Source organism: Silene latifolia, chromosome 1 (genome assembly GCF_048544455.1).
Source record: "Silene latifolia isolate original U9 population chromosome 1, ASM4854445v1, whole genome shotgun sequence".
Lineage (NCBI taxonomy): Eukaryota > Viridiplantae > Streptophyta > Magnoliopsida > Caryophyllales > Caryophyllaceae > Silene > Silene latifolia.
In genome coordinates, this window is record NC_133526.1 from 73,615,547 (window position 1) to 73,637,252 (window position 21,706).

The 21,706-nt window shown below is 39.7% G+C and overlaps 2 non-coding genes across 2 annotated transcripts; both read left to right on the forward strand.

Annotated features, from left to right (window-relative positions):
- The first annotated feature begins 4,054 nt into the window (after positions 1-4,054).
- On the forward strand, positions 4,055-4,162 carry LOC141619137 (small nucleolar RNA R71). The gene has a single exon (XR_012531594.1). It is a non-coding gene; the product is annotated as a small nucleolar RNA R71 (small nucleolar RNA).
- An 11,980-nt stretch (positions 4,163-16,142) lies between these two features.
- On the forward strand, positions 16,143-16,249 carry LOC141619114 (small nucleolar RNA R71). Its single transcript, XR_012531588.1, has one exon. It is a non-coding gene; the product is annotated as a small nucleolar RNA R71 (small nucleolar RNA).
- The last annotated feature ends 5,457 nt before the right edge of the window (positions 16,250-21,706 follow it).

The window sequence follows — 21,706 nt, forward strand, 5'->3', positions numbered from 1 at the left end:
GAAGTTCCGATCAAAGTATTTAGCCAAAAGAGTGACTATACCTCCATTCAAAATAACGGTAGTGCCTTGCTTTCCACAATCAACATTTAGCCATCTATACACCAAAAGCCTTAGAGAGTTGAAAGGCTTGGTGAATTCGCTTCCAATGTTTAAGGCCGACTCAAGAAGAACAAAATCGAGCTTGGTAAAGTGGTTGGTGTCTTTTGTTGCAATGATTGTGTTCCCTATGACCTTGTGCCACACTCTAATGCCCGGATGGTGGACAAATAGAGCGCGACTAGCATGATAGTTCTCAAATTTCCTTCCGGAAATCGCCTCCCAAAGAGGAGCGGGGTCATACTTGCCAACATTCTTGAAATAACTATGTGAATCATCAAGACCAAAAGCTTTACTCATTTCCTCAAAGGATATGCGCCTACTAACATTAGCTAGGCGGAACTCGATGTTTTCCATGGTCTCTACCTTTGTAACTTTCAAAAAACTCAAGAATTCTAAGGTAAGGGAGGGGTATGTCAATTCTTTTGTTGTAAACAATTTTTCCAACCCCATGGCTTTAAAGAAGGCTCTAGTTTGCTCAAAGACACCCAACTTATTATCTAAGGCATCTTCACAAATAAACTTTGTGGATAGAAAGGATTTTCTAACAAATTTGGCAAAAGTTTCCCTATGGGATTTGGAAATGAAAATTACCTCCGGATAGTTCGAAAGTTGAGCAATTTCCGGAGTAGCGGATGTTGTTGCTTCCAAGGGAGGTTGTTCTTGTTGCACTTCCAAGTTTGAGCTAGCTACCACCATAGCCAATGAGGCTTTCTTTGCTTGAAGACTCTTTTGTCTTGTTGAGAGTGCCTTTGCCTTTGGTGCCTTTGTTTCTCCTTTTGTCCTTGCCATTGATGCTTGAACCAAGAAAAGAGTGAAAATCTTCAATTTCCAAGTGTACCCAAATCGATTTTAAGATGAAAGGCTTTGCCTTTATAAATTCAAAAATCGACTCAAAGGTTGAAGATTTTGGTGCTTGGTTTGATTTTTGTTGAAAGAGGAGTGATTGATTTTTGTTAGAAGGACGTTTTGATTTGATTTTGATGAATGTGGTTGAGGAAATCTTTTTTTTTGTGATGGAGATGATGAGGGTTTTGAGTATTGGGGTTTATGGGTAGTGTTTTGAATGAAGGAATAAAGAAATGAATGTGGGAGGGGGTTTATAAAAGACCTGAAAATTTTGAAATGCAGGGGGAAGACGGGCGGCTTTCCTTCGGGACGCCCGGATTCTGTCTGTTCTGGGTTGAGAAATCCTCGCCTAAAGACGGGCGGCTTTGAGCAAAGACGCTCAGATTGTTCAGCTGCGGGATGGGCGTCTTTCGGTGAAGACGGGCGGATTCCTTTCCAGGGAATTTTCTTGTTTTTCTCAGCCAAAAAGAAGGGCGTCTTTTCTTGCAGGACGGGCGTCTTTTTGAGGACGGGCGGATTCTTTTGCAGGACGCCCGGATTTACTAACAGTCCCAAAATTTCAAAAATTCAGCTCATGAAGGAGGGGCGGATTCTGACCAAGCCGCCCGTGTTGCCTGAAGACGGGCGGGTTCTCTTGAAGACGCTCTGATTCTTCCCCTTTTACCCGGATTCAGTTCCATCCGTGTACTTGCATATCCCTTGTCATTTTTTCATTCTTCAAAATTTCGTGTTTTTCATTGTGGGGGTACTACTAAGGCATGGATAGCCTAGGCAATTGCTATCCCCACACTAAGCTAAAGCACTACGCATCAAATGAAATCATTAGTCCCTCCCTTACTTCTCTCAAACATGATAATTATCTTGATCAAGGCATGAAAATCCAAAAATGACAAAAAAATGCAATATGAGAATTAAAATGCGAGTTAGGAGTTAGAAATATTTACAAATGGTGGTTTAGGGAGGACTCCACCAAACTCTCATCCTTAGTGAGATGTCATGGGGGCATGTCCAAGGTGTTGTTGATGTTGCTCAACACCTTGAAGAAGTAATCAAAAGCTTGTTCATTGTCATGATAAAGATCTTCAATAGATCTTTGCCCTTGTTGTCGGTCTTAATCGATAGCATTACCAATATAGGGATTGAAAATCCCTTCAAACTCATCATCCCAAAGACCACAAAATTCATCTACTTGATCACTAAAGATCTCTTGAGTTGATAGAGACAACTCTCCCATTATCTCGTTTTGGCCAATGGGGCCATCTTCTTCATTGCTTGACTTTGGTGAGCTTTTCAAGCTCTCTTTGTTACAATTCACTTGCTCTTTGAATGGAGCATCTTCAATTCTATTCTTCCATTGGAGTTCCGACTTCTTCCTATCATCCTTCCGGCTATAATGATCAATCATAAAACATGGTTCATGCAAACGGGGAGCTCTCATAGTCTTGTTAAGATTGAAAGTTATACTCTCATCTCCCACTTCTAGAGTGAGCTCTCCATGTTTCACATCAATCACCACACCCGCGGTGTGTAAGAAAGGTCTTCCTAGAATGATTGGAATGTTGGAGTCTTCTTCCATATCAACAATGACAAAGTCCACCGGGATGAAAAATTTTCCAATTCGTATGGGAACATCTTCCCATATCCCTAATGGTGTCTTCGTCGATCTATCGGCCATTTGGAGTGTGATATTGGTGCATTTAAGCTCTCCCATCCCCAACCTTTTACTCACCGAGTACGGCATAACACTCACACTAGCCCCTAGATCACATAAGGCTTTGTTGATCATTGTGTCGCCAATGGTACACGGTATTGAGAAGCTTATCGGATCCTTGAGTTTTGGAGGTGAACTCCCTTGAAGTATTGCACTACTCACCTTAGTGAAGGCGATGGTCTCAAGCTTCCGGATCGACTTCTTCTTTGTGAGGATGTCTTTCATGTATTTCGCATAGGTCGGCACGTGATTGATTAATTCCGTGAAAGGAATTGAGACTTCCAAATTCTTCACAATTTCCATAAATTTTCCAAGTTGGTCATCAAATTTGGGCTTGGCTTGACGACTTGGAAAAGGAAGTCTAATCACAATGGGCTCCTTCTCCTTGACCTTGTCTTTATTTTCCATTGAGATTTCTTCTTTTGATGGTTCTCTATCCTTGGAGTTTTGCACAATTTCTTCTTTGTCACTAGCTTCCACAACTTCATTCTCAACTTGCTTCTTCGGTGCTTCATACCTTGTACCACTTCTCAAGTGAATGGCACTAACCGTTTCATGTCTTGGGGGATTACTTTGAGGTGGTAATTGCCCCTTTTGTCTTTGTGAGCTTGAAGATGCTAATTGAGTCAATTGGGTTTCCAACATTTTGGTGTTAGCTAGGACGTTGTTGATGGTGGTTTCCTTTGCTTGACTATCCTTTTCCATTTGAGTGAAAAACTCTTGTTGATTCTTTTGCATTTGAAGGACCGCTTTTTGAACATCAAAACCTTGGTCATTTTGTTGATTGTATGGAGATTGATTTTGGTAAGCTTGGTTTTGGTTGTAAAAGGGTCTTTGATTTTGGTTTCTCATGGGAGGTGGGGTGTATGTTGGTTGAGGGTTTTGAACATTTTGGCTTTTGTATGAGAGATTTGGATGGAATTTGGTGTTTTCATTGTAATAGTAGGAATAAGGGGTACCACTCTTGTATGCTTGGAAAGCATTCACTTGTTCATTTGTTACTCTACATTCACTTAAGTCATGTCCCAAAGTTCCACAATTCTCATATATCCCACTTGGGATTGATAAAGATGCCGTCATGGCATTAACATGATGCTTTGGTGATTTTGAGGCTTCTTCAAGTCTAGCCATAGCCTTTTCAAACTTCAAATTGATGGTATCAATGTGAGCACTAAGTTGAGCACCCAATTGAGTAACGGAGTCCACTTCATGCTTTCCTTCTCTAGTAGCCTTGCGAGGTCTACTATATTGTGAGTTATGGACCGCCATTTCCTCCATTTTGTTCCAAGTTTGATTGTCATCAACTATGGTGAACATTCCATTTGATCCCATGTTGAGAATGTTCCTTGAATCTTCATATAGACCGTTCCAAAATTGTTGTACCAAGAACCACTCGCTACGTCCATGGTGAGGACATGAGCGACAAATTCCTTTGAACCGCTCCCAAGCTTCATACAAAGATTCTTCATCCCTTTGCTTAAAACCCGTAATTTGAGCTCTTAGCATGTTAGTCTTTTCCGGTGGGTAGAACTTTTTGTAGAAAGCTAGAGCCAACTTTTTCCAAGAATCAATTCCGAGAGTCGCCTTATCAAGGCTCTTCAACCATTGTTTCGCGGTGCCAATTAGAGAAAAAGGAAATAAGACCCATCGAATTTGGTCTTCAGTTACACCGGTTTGAGAAATCACATCACAATAATCGCAAAAAGCTTCCATATGAGAGTGAGGGTCTTCACTAGGCATCCCCCCAAATTGGCTTCTTTCGACTAATTGGATAAATGCGGATTTGGCAATGAAATTTCCGGTTGGATGTTGTGGTGTGGGAGTACCATTGGGTAGGTTCTACTCGGTGGGTTCGGAATGTGATGAAAACTTAGGCATTATGGGTTGATTTTGTGTTGTATTTTGTGTTGGGTTCTCCTCACCTTCTCTTGCAAAAGGGTTGATGAACTCAATAGTTGGTTGAATATCTACAACCTCACCAATACCTCTCAAATTTCTCCTAGCAAGTCTTCTATTGGTTGTCAAAGTTCTTTCAATTTCACGATCAAAGGGTAATAAGTCACCTTGTGACCTTCTAGACATGCAAAATATCAAACCACTCGAAAACAATTAGAATAAACCTTGAGGAGTTTTACTTCCCCAAGGCAAAGAAAGACACAACTAATAACAATATAAGAAAATCTAAATCAAGTTAACACCGTCCCCGGCAACGGCGCCATTTTTGTCGGACTAAATCTTTTCGGTAACTTGTCGTTAGGAGCACCTAGACCAAAACACAATTTATAGCTTCACAAACAACTCTACAATTAGTAAAGAGGCAAGTAAAAGTCGGATCCCAAGGGACGGGAATTGAGATGAGATTTCTATTGCAACTAGTGGTGTCGTAGGGGTGTCACAATTTGGGTTGATGTAGAAGGTCACTAAACTAAATAGCAATAAAAGTAAACAAGCAAGATGAATTAAAAAGTGTTGTAAACAATTGATAAAAAGCACTAGGGCATCATAGGGTCATAGGGGATTCATGGGAATTGATCATACAAACATGTTCTCAAATTATAAGCAAGCAATTATTGTTGTGATGGATTGAGTTGGGTTATATCTTACAATCCTAAGAAAGTTTGAGTCCCAGAGCCGAATAGATTAGATTGTACAACACCTACAAGTCGACTTAGTCTTCCCTACTAACCAACATGCATGGTCTAATGAGACTCGAGTTGGTTTATGTCTTACAAGTCTCATTGAAAAGATAGGTGATGGGTAAAAATTGCAAGGATTCATAGACTTGCATTTCATCAAATATAACATGTGCATGAGTTGAGATCAAAACAAGCAAGCAAATAAACCATGAAAGCATATTAATTTAAGCATGAATCATTCCTCATGTTGGTTTCCCCTAATTACCCATTAACCCTGGCTATGGAACTACTCACTCATTATCATGTTGAACATGCTAGCAAGGTTGTCAATCATACCAACAAAGTAAAACATGATGAACAAATGAAAGTAATTAGCAATAATTAAAAAGGGATTAAGATAATTATACCTACTAATGATTCCAATAATAAAGCAAAGAATAAAATAAGTACTTGATGCTTGATTGAGAGGTTGTCAATCTCCCAATAATAACCCAAATAATCTTCAATTACCCACAATAAAGGATGAACAAAAGAGAGATTAAGGAAATAAAACTTGTATTAAGACTTGACTAATTGTTGATTATAAAATTAAAGAGAGATTTGATTGATATTAACTACACTAGAGATTGCTAAGAAGAACATGCTCTTCTAATTAAACTAATGGGGTATTTATAGTGGGGATTAGGTGTAGGAATTAGGGTTAACTAAGGGCTTAAATGACGATTAAGTCCCTACTTAGGGAAACGCCAGTATTTTTGGAAGGATGGGCATCTTTCTTGAAGCTTGAAGAAACGAAGTTGTGCTGCCTTGGAATCCGTGCGTTTTTGGCACGGGACGGCCGGATTCGTGAGTTGCTGCCCGGGTGTCTTTGGGAGAAGACGAGCGTCTTCTGGGGTTGCTGCCCGGGTGTCTTGGAGTGAAGACGCTCGGATTGTGGAGGTGGAGGACGAGCGTCTTCAGGACAATCCGCACGGATTGCTGGACAGTCACTTTTCTTCTTCTTTTCTTCCCTTTTCTTCATAAAATCCTTGGGGATTTCCTCGGGGATGCAAGGATCTTTCCTCATCATTGCCCATCTACTATAGTATGTACAAAGGCCTTCTAATCTTGTCTCTCCTTGATGCTTGGTCATTGAATTCAATCAATTTAGTCTCGTTTTGCCAGGAAAATGCAAGGTTTGCACTCCTTTCCTACCAAGGACACAAAACCTCAAAGAAAATGCAAAACAAAGAACTAAAGACAATAAATGACCCAAATATGCACTAAAAAGCATGGGAACAAGGCTAATTCGGGGACTAAATATGCTCTAATTATGGTCACATCAGTGAACATATTAGATTAAGCATGAATCAATCCCATGTTGGTTTCCTCTAATTACCCACTAATCCTAGCTAACAGACTACTCACTCATTATCATGGGAAACATGTCATTAATTGTGTCAATCATCACAACAAGTATAAACATGATAATAGAATGAAGAAATGAACAATAAAGAGTAAAGAGTAAAGGAATTATACCAAACTTGAGATGATCCAAATAATAAAGCAAAGAATAATAGAAGAAACTTGATTGATTGATGAAGGGTTGTCAATCCTCCAATAATAACCCAATAATCTTCAATTACCCAAAAGTAACAAACTTGAACAATAATTAAGGAGAGATTAATGTGATATTTGTGGAAAGATTAAAGAGTAATCTATTTTAATATACTCCTAATATAATCTAAGGAAGGATTTGTTCTAGCTAAGAGAGATCTCTTCTCCTCTAATAATACTTCATGGTTTGATTATTACAAATGGGGTATATATAGTGGGGATTAGGTGTAAGAATTAGGGTTAACTAAGGGCTTAATTAGTAATTACACTTTTGAGTTTTAAGCAGGGAAACGCTGGTCTTTTTGGAAGGATGGGCATCTCGGTGGAAGATGTCGCGGTCCGTCCATCCAGGGAGGAAGACGCGCGGATTCATGAGGTTGGGCACGGGCGTCTTCATGGGAATCCACTCGGATTCTTTGGAGGAATCCGGGCGTCTTTGTTTCTTGGACGCACGGGTTGTCACTTCAGGACGGGCGTCTTGTGTGCAAGCCGCTCGTCTTCTGTGACAGAATCCTTTCTCTTCACTTTCTTTTTATTCTTGTAGAATTGGTCTTTAGTTCTCGCTTCCTCTTCATACTAGTCCATCAAACATCGTCAAATAGCTTTCGAATACGCACGAAAGACGGGAATTTCCGCCTTATTATCTCCTTTTCTACAAAACATATGAAATGTGATAGAAAAGCAAATAGGGAGGTTTTGACGGATAAAATGGCCAAAGAATGTGGTCGGGACTAATTATTTTCGGTAACTTATCATTAGGAGCACCTAGACCAAAACACAATTTATAGCTTCACAAACAGCTCTACAATTAGTAAAGAGGCAAGTAAAGGTCGGATCCCAAGGGACGGGAATTGAGATGAGATTTCTATTGAGACTAGTGGTGTCTTAGGGGTGTCACAACTTGGGTTGATGTAGAAGGTCACTAAACTAAATAACAATGAAAGTAAATAAGCAAGATGAATTGAAAGGGTTGTAAACAATTGATAAAAAGCACTAGGGTGTCATGGGGTCATAGGGGATTCATGGGAATTGATCATACAAACATGTTCTTAAATTATAAGCAAGCAATTATTGTTGTGATGGATTGAGTTGGGTTATATCATACAATCCTAGGAAAGTTTGGGTCCCGGAGCCGAATCGATTAGATTGTACAACACCTACAAGTCGACTTAGTCTTCCCTACTCAACAACATGCATGGTATAATGAGACTCGAGTTGGTTTATATCATACAAGTCTCATTGAAAAGATAGGTGATGGGTAAAAAATGCAAGGATTCATAGGCTCGCATTTCATCAAACATAACATGTGCATGAGTTGATATCAAAACAAGCAAGCAAATAAACCATGAAAGCATATTAATTTAAGCATGAATCATTCCCCATGTTGGTTTCCCCTAATCACCCATTAACCCTAGCTATGGAACTACTCACTCATTATCATGTTGAACATGCTAGCAAGGTTGTCAATCATACCAACAAAGTGAAACATGATGAACAAATGAAAGTAATTAGCAATAATTAAAAAGGGATTAAGAGAATTATACCTACTAATGATTCCAATAACAAAGCAAAGAATAATAGAAGTACTTGATGCTTGATTGAGAGGTTATCAATCTCCTAATAATAACCCAAATAATCTTCAATTACCCAAAATAAAGGATGAACAAAAGAGAGATTAAGGAAATAAAACTTGTATTGAAACTTGATTAATTGTTGATTATAAAACTAAAGAGAGATTTTAATGATATTAACTACTCTAAGAATTGATAAGAAGAACATACTCTTCCAATTAGACTACTGGGGTATTTATAGTGGAAATTAGGTGGATGCATTAGGGTTAACTAAGGGCTTAAATGACGATTAAGTCCCTACTTAAGGAAACGCCGGTATTTTCTGAAGGATGGGCATCTTTCTTGATGCTTGAAGAAACGAATTTGCGCTGTCTTGGAATCCGTGCGTCTTAGACTCGGGACGGCCGGATTTGTGAGTCTCTGCCCGGGCGTCTTCTGGGTGCTGCTGCCCGGGCGTCTTTGATGGAAAACGCACGGATTGTGGTCCTGGGGACGGGCGTCTTCAGGACAATCCGCACGGATTGCTGCTCAGCCTTGTTTCTTCTTCTTTTCTTCCCTTTTCTTCATAAAATCCTTGGGGATTTCTTTGGGGATGCAAGGATCTTTCCTCATCATTGCCCAACTACTATAATATGTACAAAGGCCTTCTAATCTTGTCTCTCCTTGATGCTTGGTCATTGGATTCAATCAATTTAGTCTCATTTTGCCATGAAAATGCAAGGTTTGCACTCCTTTCCTACCAAGGACACAAAACCTCAAAGAATATGCAAAACAAAGAACTAAAGATAATAAATGACCCAAATATGCACTAAAAGCATGGGATCAAGGCTAATTCGGGGACTAAATATGCGCTAATTATGGTCACATCAAATATCCCCAAACCGAACCTTTGCTCGTCCCGAGTAAAGAGGTGACAAAGACTAGGACCATTATTTAAACTAACCTAATAACATAGCCGATATGAGACAATTAGCGGGTCTCACTCCGCCCCTTCAACTCACAACAAGACAACCATGAGGTAGGATGCCTTCTTACAAGGCAAGGTGGGTCTTGCCAAAATGGCGACACATCCAAACATTAAGCACACAAAATCAAATAATGGATGCATCTACAAAAGGAATAGCCACTTCCTCATCAAGTGGCGGAGGCAACTAAAAGAGAACAAATTTAAAAGCATATATTCCGTCACAAATACTAGTTCAACAAATCACTAAGGCTAAGAGGATGGCACTAAATCACCTCTAAATGGTGTTAAACTAGACTACTTTCGTCCTCAATTTCCAAATACTTTCGTCAAGAGCGATCGGATGGTGAGGAATGATGATCCCCATGATGCTAGTAGCATATGACATGACAAGTCTCGAGTTCTCTACAAAATTAAAGGTCATGGATCGTCTCAAGCTCGACAAAGTGGCTTGACAAAAAGGCTTTTTGGGAATGAAATGCTCAAATCTTTGTAAACAAGGGTGGATATGACTAGTATTCAAAAATTGACCTCATTCAACTTTCACATTTCAAAAATTAGAGATGGGGTTTGTCCCTTCCGTGCTAATGTCCTTTGCTTTCGCCAATCGCTTATTAGGCAACCGGTTAACCTCTAAACAATAGCTTTTCGGGGTGATAGTCACTCTGTCTCTGGGCGGTTGAATTCACAACTGTGTGGGGGCCCAATTCAATGGATCCCTCTCCAAAGCACATCGAAGTGGTACGCCTCCATCAAAACAACTAAAATTCTCAATATTTCAACATTTCATAACATTTGAGGTTTCCTTGGCAATAAAACGTTTCCACATACAAAATCTTTGAAATAAGCACTTCAAACTTATTGATAGAAAGTATTTTTGGGTTGCCATACCACAAGGTCAATCAAGGTCACCTAGACAAGTTAACCAAGTCCACATCGCATCACGGGGTTGGATAGGTGACTCACATGCAAACCCTTGACTAGGCTTTGGGTCATGGGTCGAAAGACACTAGTATGACACAGTCTAGGGTGTTTTTACAACCATTCTAGTAGGCGAAGTCTTAAGTTGAAAAAGTATTTGTAATAACTTAGTTGCTCTTGTCAAAGTTCTCAATTAGGCACTTTTCAAAAATATTTCATCTAAATACAACTATATGCCATGATGCAACTATTATATACATCCTAATGCAAGTGATTCTACCAACTAATATGACATATAAACTAAATGCAAGTCCTAAGTTCACATTGTTATACCCCATCAATCAAAATAAAGCCACATAGTCATTAACATAAAGAGGAAAAAGGAGATTGGAAAGATCATACCATGCGGTCTTCAATATCCTCATGTCTCGGATGTGGCGTAGTTGATCAATGTGAACAAGGATAGAACAAACACAATATATACAATAATATATACTTGGCTACACTACAAAGGAAAATAACATGTTTTTGGTTTTTCAATTTTCAAATTTTTATGGTTTTTCGAAATTTTTCAATTTTTTTGGATTTTTGAATAAAAGTTAAGTTAGAATTCCCCATCCCCACACTAATATGGGCATTGTACTCAATGGCCAAAATGATGGGAAATTATGCAAACATAATGCATGATTTCTACACTAAATGCAAGCTACACTAATCTACACTACATGATGCATGGTTTTTGTTTATGACGGAGAGGATAATTTAGATTACCTCCCGTTGTGTATGTATGTACTTCCCCAAACCGAGTTAGACATTATTGCTAATGTCCTAAGGTTGGGTGTAGTTCAAGCACACACTATGCAATGCATGAAACTAAATTTGTCATTTTGGATTTTTAAAAGTGGGAACAATAAAATGAGAACACCTCAATGGGGCCAAGGTGTTAGTCCTCTATGGTTCTAGGACTACTCCAACAATGATCAAGATTAATAAAATACAACAAAGAGAGAAATAGACAAACCTCAAGAGGGTAGGAGCCTCCAAAGCTTGCTAATCTTCCATCATATCATCACTATCATCATCTTCCTTACTAGAAGTGGACTCATCACCACTTCCCTCTTCACTTTGTTGTTCACCTTGCTCATCATCCTCTTCTCCTTCTTCACTAGCTTCTTCATCAAAGTTATCATCAACCTCTGCATCACCGACAACTTCATTATCACCCGGAAACACACCCCTAGATGCACTCGGAAAGAAGACTTCCCTATCCGCCCAACAAGGCAAAGGACATGAAGGGTCAAGTAGTCCTTGCCTAGCTAAGTGAAGGAGGGGTGGATATTGGGCTAAGTAAGCATCTTCCCGGTCCTTGAAGGCTTGCTTGTGCATCTCTTGCATAAGAAGAGTCATATAATCTTTGCTTGCTTCAACACCTTCGGGCTTGAACTCTTGGTACTTGAAAGGATAGGGTGGTGTGACAATGGAAGAGGAGGGTATTTCAATTTCACCCTTTTGTTGTCGGATAATGTATTCGGCCTCTTTTGAAAGGGGAAGGAGATAGTTGGTCCGATGGACACTTAAACGACAAATCTTCGAAGGCAAAGTAAAAGATCTAGCCTCACTAGTGAGCCACCCGTACTTGGTGTCAAGAGGGTTATGAGAGACCCACTTGTACTTGTTTATCATAGTATCAATATCAATGAGATGACCACCCTTCTTTGCCTCATTCTTGCTATCCTTGTTGAAGTTAGGAACAAAGTATTTAGCCAAAAAAGTGACTAGAACTCCATTCACAATAACGGTAGTGCCTTGCTTCCCACAATTAACGTTTAGCCATCTATCCACCAAAAGTCTTACAGAGTTGAAAGGCTTGGTGAATTCCCTTCCAATGTTCAAGGCCGACTCAAGAAGAACAAAATCGAGTTTGGTGAAATGGTTGGTGTCTTTTCTTGCAATGATGGTATTCCCTACAACCTTGTGCCACACTCTAATGCCCGGATGGTGGACTAATAGAGCGCGACTAGCATGAAAGTTCTCGAATTTCCTTCCAAAAATCGCCTCCCAAAGAGGGTCGGGGTCATATTTGCCAACATTCTTGAAATAACTCGGTTAATTGCTAAGACCCAAAGCTTAACCCATTTCCTCAAAGGAGATGCGCCTACTAACATTGGCTAGGCGAAACTCGATGGTTTCCATAGTCTCAACCTTGTTAACTTTCAAAGAACTAAAAAATTCTAAGGTAAGGGAGGGGTATGTCAATTCTTTTGTTGTAAAGAATTTCTCCAACCCCATGGCTTTAAAGAAGGCTCTAGTCTGCTCAAGGACACCCAAATTATCTAAGGCATCTTCACAAATAAACTTGGTGGATAGAAATGATTTTCTATTAAACTTAGCAAAAGTGTCCCTATGGGATTTGGAAATGAAAATTACCTCCGGATAATTCGGAAGTTGAGCAATTTCCGGAGTAGTAGATGTTGTTGCTTCCATGGGAGGTTGTTGTTGTTGCACCTCCATGTTTGGGCTAGCTACCACCATAGCCAATGCTTTCTTTGCTTGAAGACTCTTTTGTCTTGATGAGAGTGCCTTTGCCTTTGGTTCCTTTGCCTTTGTTGCTTTTGTTGCTCCCTTTGTCTTTGCCATTGATGAATAAACCAAGAAAAGAGTGAAAATCTTCAATTTCTAGTGTACCCAAATCGATTTAAAGATGAAAGACTTTGCCTTTATGAATTCAAAAATCGACTCAAAGGTTGAAGATTTTTTGCTTGGTTTTGGTTTTTGTTGAAAGAGGAGTGATTAATTTGTTGTTAAAAGGATGTTTTGATTTGATTTTGGTGAATGTTTTGAGGAATCTTGTTTTTGTGATGGAGAGGATGAGGGTTTTGGAGTTATGGGGTTTATGGGTAGTGTTTTGAATGAAGGAATGAGGAAATGAATGTGGGATGGGGTTTATAATAAACCCGAAAAATTTGAAATGCGGGGGGGAAGACGGCGGCTTTCCTTCGGGGCGCCGGATTACGTCTGGATGGGCTTCAGGAATTCTCGCCTAAAGACGGGCGGATTGCAGCAAAGACGGACGGATTTGAAAATGCGGGATGGGTGTCTTTCAGAGAAGACGGGCGGATTCCTTTCCAGGGATTTTTCTTGTTTTCTTCAGCCAAAAAGACGGGCGTCTTCTCTTGCAGGTCGGGCGTCTTTATGAAGATGGGCGGATTCTATTGCAGGACGCCCGGATTCTTTAACAGTCACAAAATTTCAAAAATTCAGCTCAGAAGGACGGGCGTCTTCTGCCCAATATGCCCGGATTGCCTGAAGACGGGCGGATTCTCTTGAAACCGCTCGGATTCTACCCCTTTTACCCGGATTCAGTTCCATCCGTGTACCTTGCATATCCCTTGTCATTTTTCATTCTTCAAAGTCTCGTGTTCTTCATTGTGGGGGCACTACTAAGGCATGAATAGCCTAGGCAATTGCTATCCCCACACTAAGCTAAAGCACTACACATCAATTGAAATTATTAGTCCCTCCCTCACTTCTCTCAAACATGTTAATTATCTTGATCAAGGCATAAAAATCCAAAAATGACAAAAATGCAAATTAAGAATTAAAATGCGAGTTAGGGAGTTAGAAATATTTACAAATGGTGGTTTAGGGAGGACTCCACCAAAATCTCATTCTTGAGAGATGTCAAGGGGGCATGTCCAAGGTGTTGTTGATGTTGCTCAACACCTTGAAAAAGTAATCAAAAGCTTGTTCATTGTCGTGATAAAGTTCTTCAATAGATCTTTGCCCTTGTTGTCGGTCTTGATCGATAGCATTACCAATGTAGGGATTGAAAATCCCTTCAAACTCATCGTCCCAAAGACCACAAACTTCATCTACTTGATCACTAAAGATCTCTTGAGTTGATAGAGACAACTCTCCCATTATCTTGTTTTGGCAAATGAGGCCATCTTCTTCATTACTTGACTTTGGTGAGCTTTGCAAGCTCTCTTTGTTACAATTCACTTGCTCTTTGAATGGAGCATCTTCAATTTTCTTCTTCCATTGGAGTTCCGACTTCTTCCTATCATCCTTCTGGCTATAATGATCGATCATAAAACATGGTTCATGTAAACGGGGAGCTCTCATAGTTTTGTCAAGATTAAAAGTTATACTCTCATCTCCCACTTCTAGAGTGAGCTCTCCATGTTTCACATCAATCACCGCACCCGCGGTGTGTAAGAAAGGTCTTCCTAGGATGATTGGAATGTTGGAATCTTCTTCCATATCAACAATGACAAAGTCCACCGGGATGAAAAACTTCCCAATTAAATGTGCGGAACATCTTTCCATATCCCTAATGGTGTCTTCGTCGATCTATCGGCCATTTGGAGTGTGATATTGGTGCATTTAAGCTCTCCCATCCCCAACCGTTTACTCACCGAGTACGGCATAACACTCACACTAGCCCCTAGATCACATAAGGCTTTGTTGATCGTGGTGTCGCCAATGGTACACGGTATTGAGAAGCTTCCCGGATCCTTGAGTTTTGGAGGTGAACTCCCTTGAAGTATTGCACTACTCACCTTAGTGAAGGCGATAGTCTCAAGCTTCCGGATCGACTTCTTCTTAGTGAGGATGTCTTTCATGTATTTCGCATAGGCCGGCACGTGATTGATTAATTCCGTGAAAGGAATTGAGACTTCCAAATTCTTCACAATTTCCATAAACTTTCCAAATTGGTCATCAAATTTGGGCTTGGCTTGACGACTTGGAAAAGGAAGTCTAATCACAATGGGCTCCTTCTCTTTGACCTTGTCTTCATTTTTCTTTGAAATATCTTCTTTTGATGATTCTCCATCTTTGGAGTTTTTCACAATTTCTTCCTTATCACAAGCTTCCACAACTTCATCCTCAACTTGCTTCTTCGGTGCTTCATACCTTGTACCACTTCTCAAGTGAATGGCACTAACCGTTTCATGTCTTGGGGGATTACTTTGAGGTGGTAATTGCCCCTTTTGTCTTTGTGAGCTTGAAGATGCTAGTTGAGTCCATTGGGTTTCCAATATTTTGGTGTGAGCTAGGATGTTGTTGATGGTAGTTTCCTTTGCTTGACTATCTTTTTGCATTTGAGTGAAAAATTCTTGTTGATTCTTTTGCATTTGGAGGACCTCTTTTTGAACATCAAAACCTTGGTCATTTTGTTGATTGTATGGATTTTGATTTTGGTAACCTTGGTTTTGGTTGTAAAAGGGTCTTTGATTTTGGTTTCTCATGGGAGGTGGGGTGTATGTTGTTTGAGGGTTTTGAGCATTTTGGTTTTGTATGAGAGATTTTGATGGAATTTGGTGTTTTCATTGTAATAGTTGGAATAAGGGGTACCACTCTTGTATGCTTGGAAAGCATTTACTTGTTCATTTATTCCCCTACATTCACTTGAGTCATGTCCCAAAGTTCCACATTTCTCACATATCCCACTTGGGATTGATGAGGATGCCGTCATGGCATTAACTTGATGCTTTGGTGATTTTGAGGCTTCTTCAAGTCTAGCCATAGCTTTTTCAAACTTCAAATTGATGGTATCAATGTGAGCACTACGTTGAGCACCCAATTGAGTAACGGAGTCCACTTCATGCTTTCCTCCTCTAGTAGCCTTGCGAGGTCTACTATATTGTGAGTTATGGACCGCCATTTCCTCAATTTTGTTCCAAGTTTGATTGTCATCAACTTTGGTGAACATTCCATTTGATCCCATGTTGAGAATGTTCCTTGAATCTTCATATAGACCATTCCAAAATTGTTGTACCAAGAACCACTCGCTAAGTCCATGGTGAGGACATGAGCGACAAATTCCTTTGAACCGCTCCCAAGCTTCATACAAAGATTCTTCATCCCTTTCCTTAAAACCCGTTATTTGAGCTCTTAGCATGTTAGTCTTTTCCGGTGGGTAGAATTTTTTGTAGAAAGCTAGAGCCAACTTCTTCCAAGAATCAATTCCAAGAGTGGCCTTATCAAGGCCCTTCAACCATTGTTTCGCGGTGCCAATTAGAGAAAAAGGAAATAAGACCCATCGAATTTGGTCTTGAGTTACACCGGTTTGAGAAATCGCATCACAATAGTCACAAAAGGTCTCCATATGAGAGTGAGGGTCTTCACTAGGCATCCCCCCAAATTGGCTCCTTTCGACTAATTGGATAAATGCGGATTTGGCAATGAAATTTCCGGTTAGATGTTGCGGTGTGGGAGTACCATTGGGTAGGTTCTACTCGGTGGGTACGGAATGTGATGAAAACTTAGGCATTGTGGGTTGATTTTGTGTTGTATTTTGTTTTGGGTTCTCCTCACCTTCTCTTGCAAAAGGGTTGATGAACTCAATAGTTGGTTGAATATCTACAACCTTACCGATACCTCTCAAATTTCACCTAGCAAGTCTTCTATTGGTTGTCAAAGTTCTTTTAATTTCACGATCAAAGGGTAATAAGTCACCTTGTGACCTTCTAGACATGCAAAATATCAAACAACTCGAAAACAATTAGAACAAACCTTGAGGAGTTTTACTTCCCCAAGGCAAAGAAAGACACAACTAATAACAATATAAGAAAATCTAAATCAAGTTAACACCGTCCCCGGCAACGGCGCCATTTTTGGTCGGACTAAATATTTTTGGTAACTTGTCGTTAGGAGCACCTAGACCAAAACACAATTTATAGCTTCACAAACAACTCTACAATTAGTAAAGAGGCAAGTAAAGGTCGGATCCCAAGGGACGGGAATTGAGATGAGATTTCTATTGCAACTAGTGGTGTCGTAGGGGTGTCACAATTTGGGTTGATGTAGAAGGTCACTAAACTAAATATCAATAAAAGTAAACAAGCAAGATGAATTAAAAAGTGTTGTAAACAATTGATAAAAAGCACTAGGGTATCATAGGGTCATAGGGGATTAATGGGAATTGATCATACAAACATGTTCTGAAATTATAAGCAAGCAATTATTGTTGTGATGGATTGAGTTGGGTTATATCTTACAATCCTAGGAAAGTTTGGGTCCCGGAGCCGAATCGATTAGATTGTACAACACCTACAAGTCGACTTAGTCTTCCCTACTCAACAACATGCATGGTCTAATGAGACTCGAGTTGGTTTATATCTTACAAGTCTGATTGAAAAGGTAGGTGATGGGTAAAAAATGCAAGGATTCATAGGCTCGCATTTCATAAAACATAACATGTGCATGAGTTGAGATCAAAACAAGCAAGCAAATAAACCATGAAAGCATATTAATTTAAGCATGAATCATTCCCCATGTTGGTTTCCCCTAATCACCCATTAACCCTAGCTATGGAACTACTCACTCATTATCATGTTGAACATGCTAGCAAGGTTGTCAATCATACCAACAAAGTGAAACATGATGAACAAATGAAAGTAATTAGAAATAATTAAAAAGGGATTAAGAGAATTATACCTACTAATGATTCCAATAATAAAGCAAAGAATAATAGAAGTACTTGATGCTTGATTGAGAGGTTGTCAATCTCCCAATAATAGCCAAAATAATCTTCAATTACCCAAAATAAAGGATGAACAAAAGAGAGATTAAGGAAATAAAACTTTTATTGAAACTTGATTAATTGTTGATTACAAAACTAAAGAGAGATTTTATTGATATTAACTACTCTAAGACTTGATAAGAAGAACATGCTCTTCCAATTAGACTAATGGGGTATTTATAGTGGAAATTAGGTGGATGCATTAGGGTTAACTACGGGCTTTATTGACGATTAAGTCCCTACTTAAGGAAACGCCGGTATTTTCTGAAGGATGGGCATCTTTCTTGTAGCTTGAAGAAACGAATTTGTGCTGTCTTGGAATCCGTGCGTCTTAAGCTCGGGACGGCCGGATTCGTGAGTCTCTGCCCGGGCGTCTTTGGGAGAAGACGGGCGTCTTCTGGGTGCTGCTGCCCGGGCATCTTTGATGGAAGACGCACGGATTGTGGTCCTGGGGACGGGCGTCTTCAGGACAATCCGCACAGATTGCTGCTCAGCCTTGTTTCTTCTTCTTTTCTTCCCTTTTCTTCATAAAATCCTTGGGGATTTCTTTGGGGATGTAAGGATCTTTCCTCATCATTGCCCAACTACTATAATATGTACAAAGGCCTTCTAATCTTGTCTCTCCTTGATGCTTGCTCATTGGATTCAATCAATTTAGTCTCATTTTGCCAAGAAAATGCAAGGTTTGCACTCCTTTCCTACCAAGGACACAAAACCTCAAAGAATATGCAAAACAAAGAACTAAAGATAATAAATGACCCAAATATGCACTAAAAATCATGGGATCAAGGCTAATTCGGGGACTAAATATGCGCTAATTATGGTCACATCAAAATGTTATAATAGTATGCAAAATAGGCTCAATTAGGGGACTAAATGTGCGCAAATAATGATCACAACAAATATCCCTAAACCGAACCTTTACTCATCCCGAGTAAAGAGGTGACTAAAACTAGACCTTTATTTAAACTATCCTATTAATATAACCGATATAAGACAATTAGCAGGTCTCACTCTGCCCCTTCAACTCACAACAAGAAAACCATGAGGTAGGATGCCTTCTTGCAAGGCAAGGTGGGGCTTGCCAAAATGGCGACACATCCATACATTAAGCACATAAAACAAATAATGGATGCATCTACAAAAGAATAGCCACTTTCCTTATCTAAGTGGCGGAAATTATCTATAAGGGAATCAATTCAAGGGTACACACTCCTTCATAGATGAAATTTCTTCAAACTACTAAGCCTAGAAGGATACCAATAAATCACCTCCAAGTTGTGTCAAGCTAGGGTACCTTTGTCCTCAATCGTTAAATGTTTTTGTCAAGAGTAGACTCCCTATGGTGTTAGAAACACTGGAGGATCGCGGAATTCCCCCTCTTGCCTAAACAAGAAGAAGGGTCGTCCCCTCTCTACCATGCACAAAAATGGATACGATGGATAAAGGGATCAATAGATATTTGAGTTTCACTTTGGGAGTTTGCTTTTGTTTTTGTTTTTCCCCCCCCAATTTCTTGTGGCTTTTGACATTTGAGAACACTTCCTTGCCATTTCTTTTTGATTTTTGGCATTTCAACACTTGACAACTTTCAACTTTTTGCATTTTCCTTTTTGAACATTTTCAAAGTCACCCCATATGTAGTGAGGGTGGCATATATTTGAAGCTTTAGGAGTTCTATTTTTGCTCCTCTTTTCATTTGATGCATTTTTTTTTTGCAAACTTTCTTTCACTTTTCATTTCATTGAACTCAAATTGGTTTCTTTTTGTGCCCATTCCCTTTGATGACAGAAATGTGGTAGAACATGGATGATGGTTGCATGCATGGTTTCAAGGGTTACCTTGGAATAAACGGTAGCCAAGAAGTTATCACACCACAAGGTATTCTTGACTAGGGCTTAATCCATGGGGATACTAGCATGACACATCCTAGGGTGTTTTATAAGTATTCTAACAAGCAAAGTCTTAAGAAGAAAAAGCATCTACTAGGGCCTATATACACTTGTCAAGCTTCCCAAGTAGACGGTTTCGCAAAATTTTTCTAACATGCAAATTACATGCAATGATGCAACTAACATATATATACATCCTAATGCATATGCTTCTACCAACTAGTATGTCATATAAACTAAATGCAAGTCCTAAGTTCACATTGTTTATACCGCATCAATCAAAATAAAGCCACATAGTCATTAACATAAAGAGGAAAAAGGAGATTGGAAAGATCATACCATGCGGTCTTCAATATCCTCATGTCTTGGATGTGGCGTAGTCAATCAATGTGAAAAAAGAATAGACAAACAAACAAACAAGTATATACACAAGACTACACTACAAGGGAAATGAACATGTTTTTGATTTTTTCAATTTTTCAAATTTTTATGGTTTTTGATTTTATGAAATTAAAGAACATATTTTTGTGATTTTTTGAAATTTTTCAATTTTTATGCATTTTTGGAATAAATTCCCATCCCCCACTTTATTTTGGACATTGTCCTCAATGTACATGTAGGAGTAGGAATAAAAAGGAATTACATGTTTTTGGATTTTTCGATTTTATGGAAATTAAAGTGCTAATGCAATGATATGATATGAATGCATGCTCTAACTAAATGCAATTCTATATGTCATATATAACAAATGAATGCAATCTAAACTATATTATATGGTGCATGTTTTCTAGTAAACTATGGTCACCTATGATCAAACCTCCCCAAACCGATTTAAGCACTATTTCTAGTGTAGAAAAGGAATAGGTTTGGTCAATAGTGCCTATGCATGAATTCTAGTCTATATGCAACTATCAACATGAATCATGTGAAATATATTACAATGCAACTATACTATATGAACTAACTAATGCAAATGAGATATGATACAAATGCATGCGAAAACTACACTAAATGCAATGTATATACAAAAGAGAGAGGGAGAGAGGGGTATCATACACATGGAGGTGGTGAGGTAGGCCTCTTTCACTCGTCATCCTCCTCATCTTGGTAGCCATATTGGTGAGAGCTCCCGGCTTGGTCATACCCTCTTGCTTGGCCCCAATACCCTCCTTGGTCAAACTCTCCTCCTTAACTCGAGTACCCTCCACCTTGGGTAGAATGCTCTCCGCCGTCGCGATCCCAAGTTTGATTCCCTTGATTAGGGAACAAGTGTTGTGGTTGTGCCCAAGAGGGCTTAGGACCATTAGGGTCAATATACCCTTGTTGAGCCATGTTATAGTATTGGGGATAAAGGGCCAAGTAGTTGTCGACCCTCCCTTCATGTACCCCGAGGTCCACTTTATTCATGAGTTTCATCAAATCATTAATACCCGGGGTATAGGGGATTTCCGGTCGGAATTCGGTATAAGGAGTAGGGTATGGTGGGATGGGTACATAGGAAGGTGGGCGAGTAGGCCTTCCCGGTACCCCATGAGGTACTTGTTGTTGGCGGGGCGGCTCTTCCCTTTGAGGGGGATTGTCGAGAATTTGGATATCAAAGAGGTAGCTTGGTGGAGGCGAATATGGGCTCAATCTTGGGTCAATGCCCGGTATCTTCCAACCCTCAAGGATGATTGAGGGGCATCCTTTGGTGTACCATTCTTTAGTCCCGTCTTGAGTGTAGTTACACCACCGGTGATGGGTGAAGACGGTGTGCTTATCAATCAAAGTCCTCCCCTCAAGAGGAGTATAGATCTCACGGGCGTTGAACCCGGGGCAAAGGTAGTTAGCCAAAATAGTAATTAGACCTCCCATTACGAAGGTCTTGAGTTGGGTGGTCCCTTGAGCAAAATCATGAAACCTAGTAAGTATCTCAAGGGGTGTGTTGAAGTTATAGCGCCTC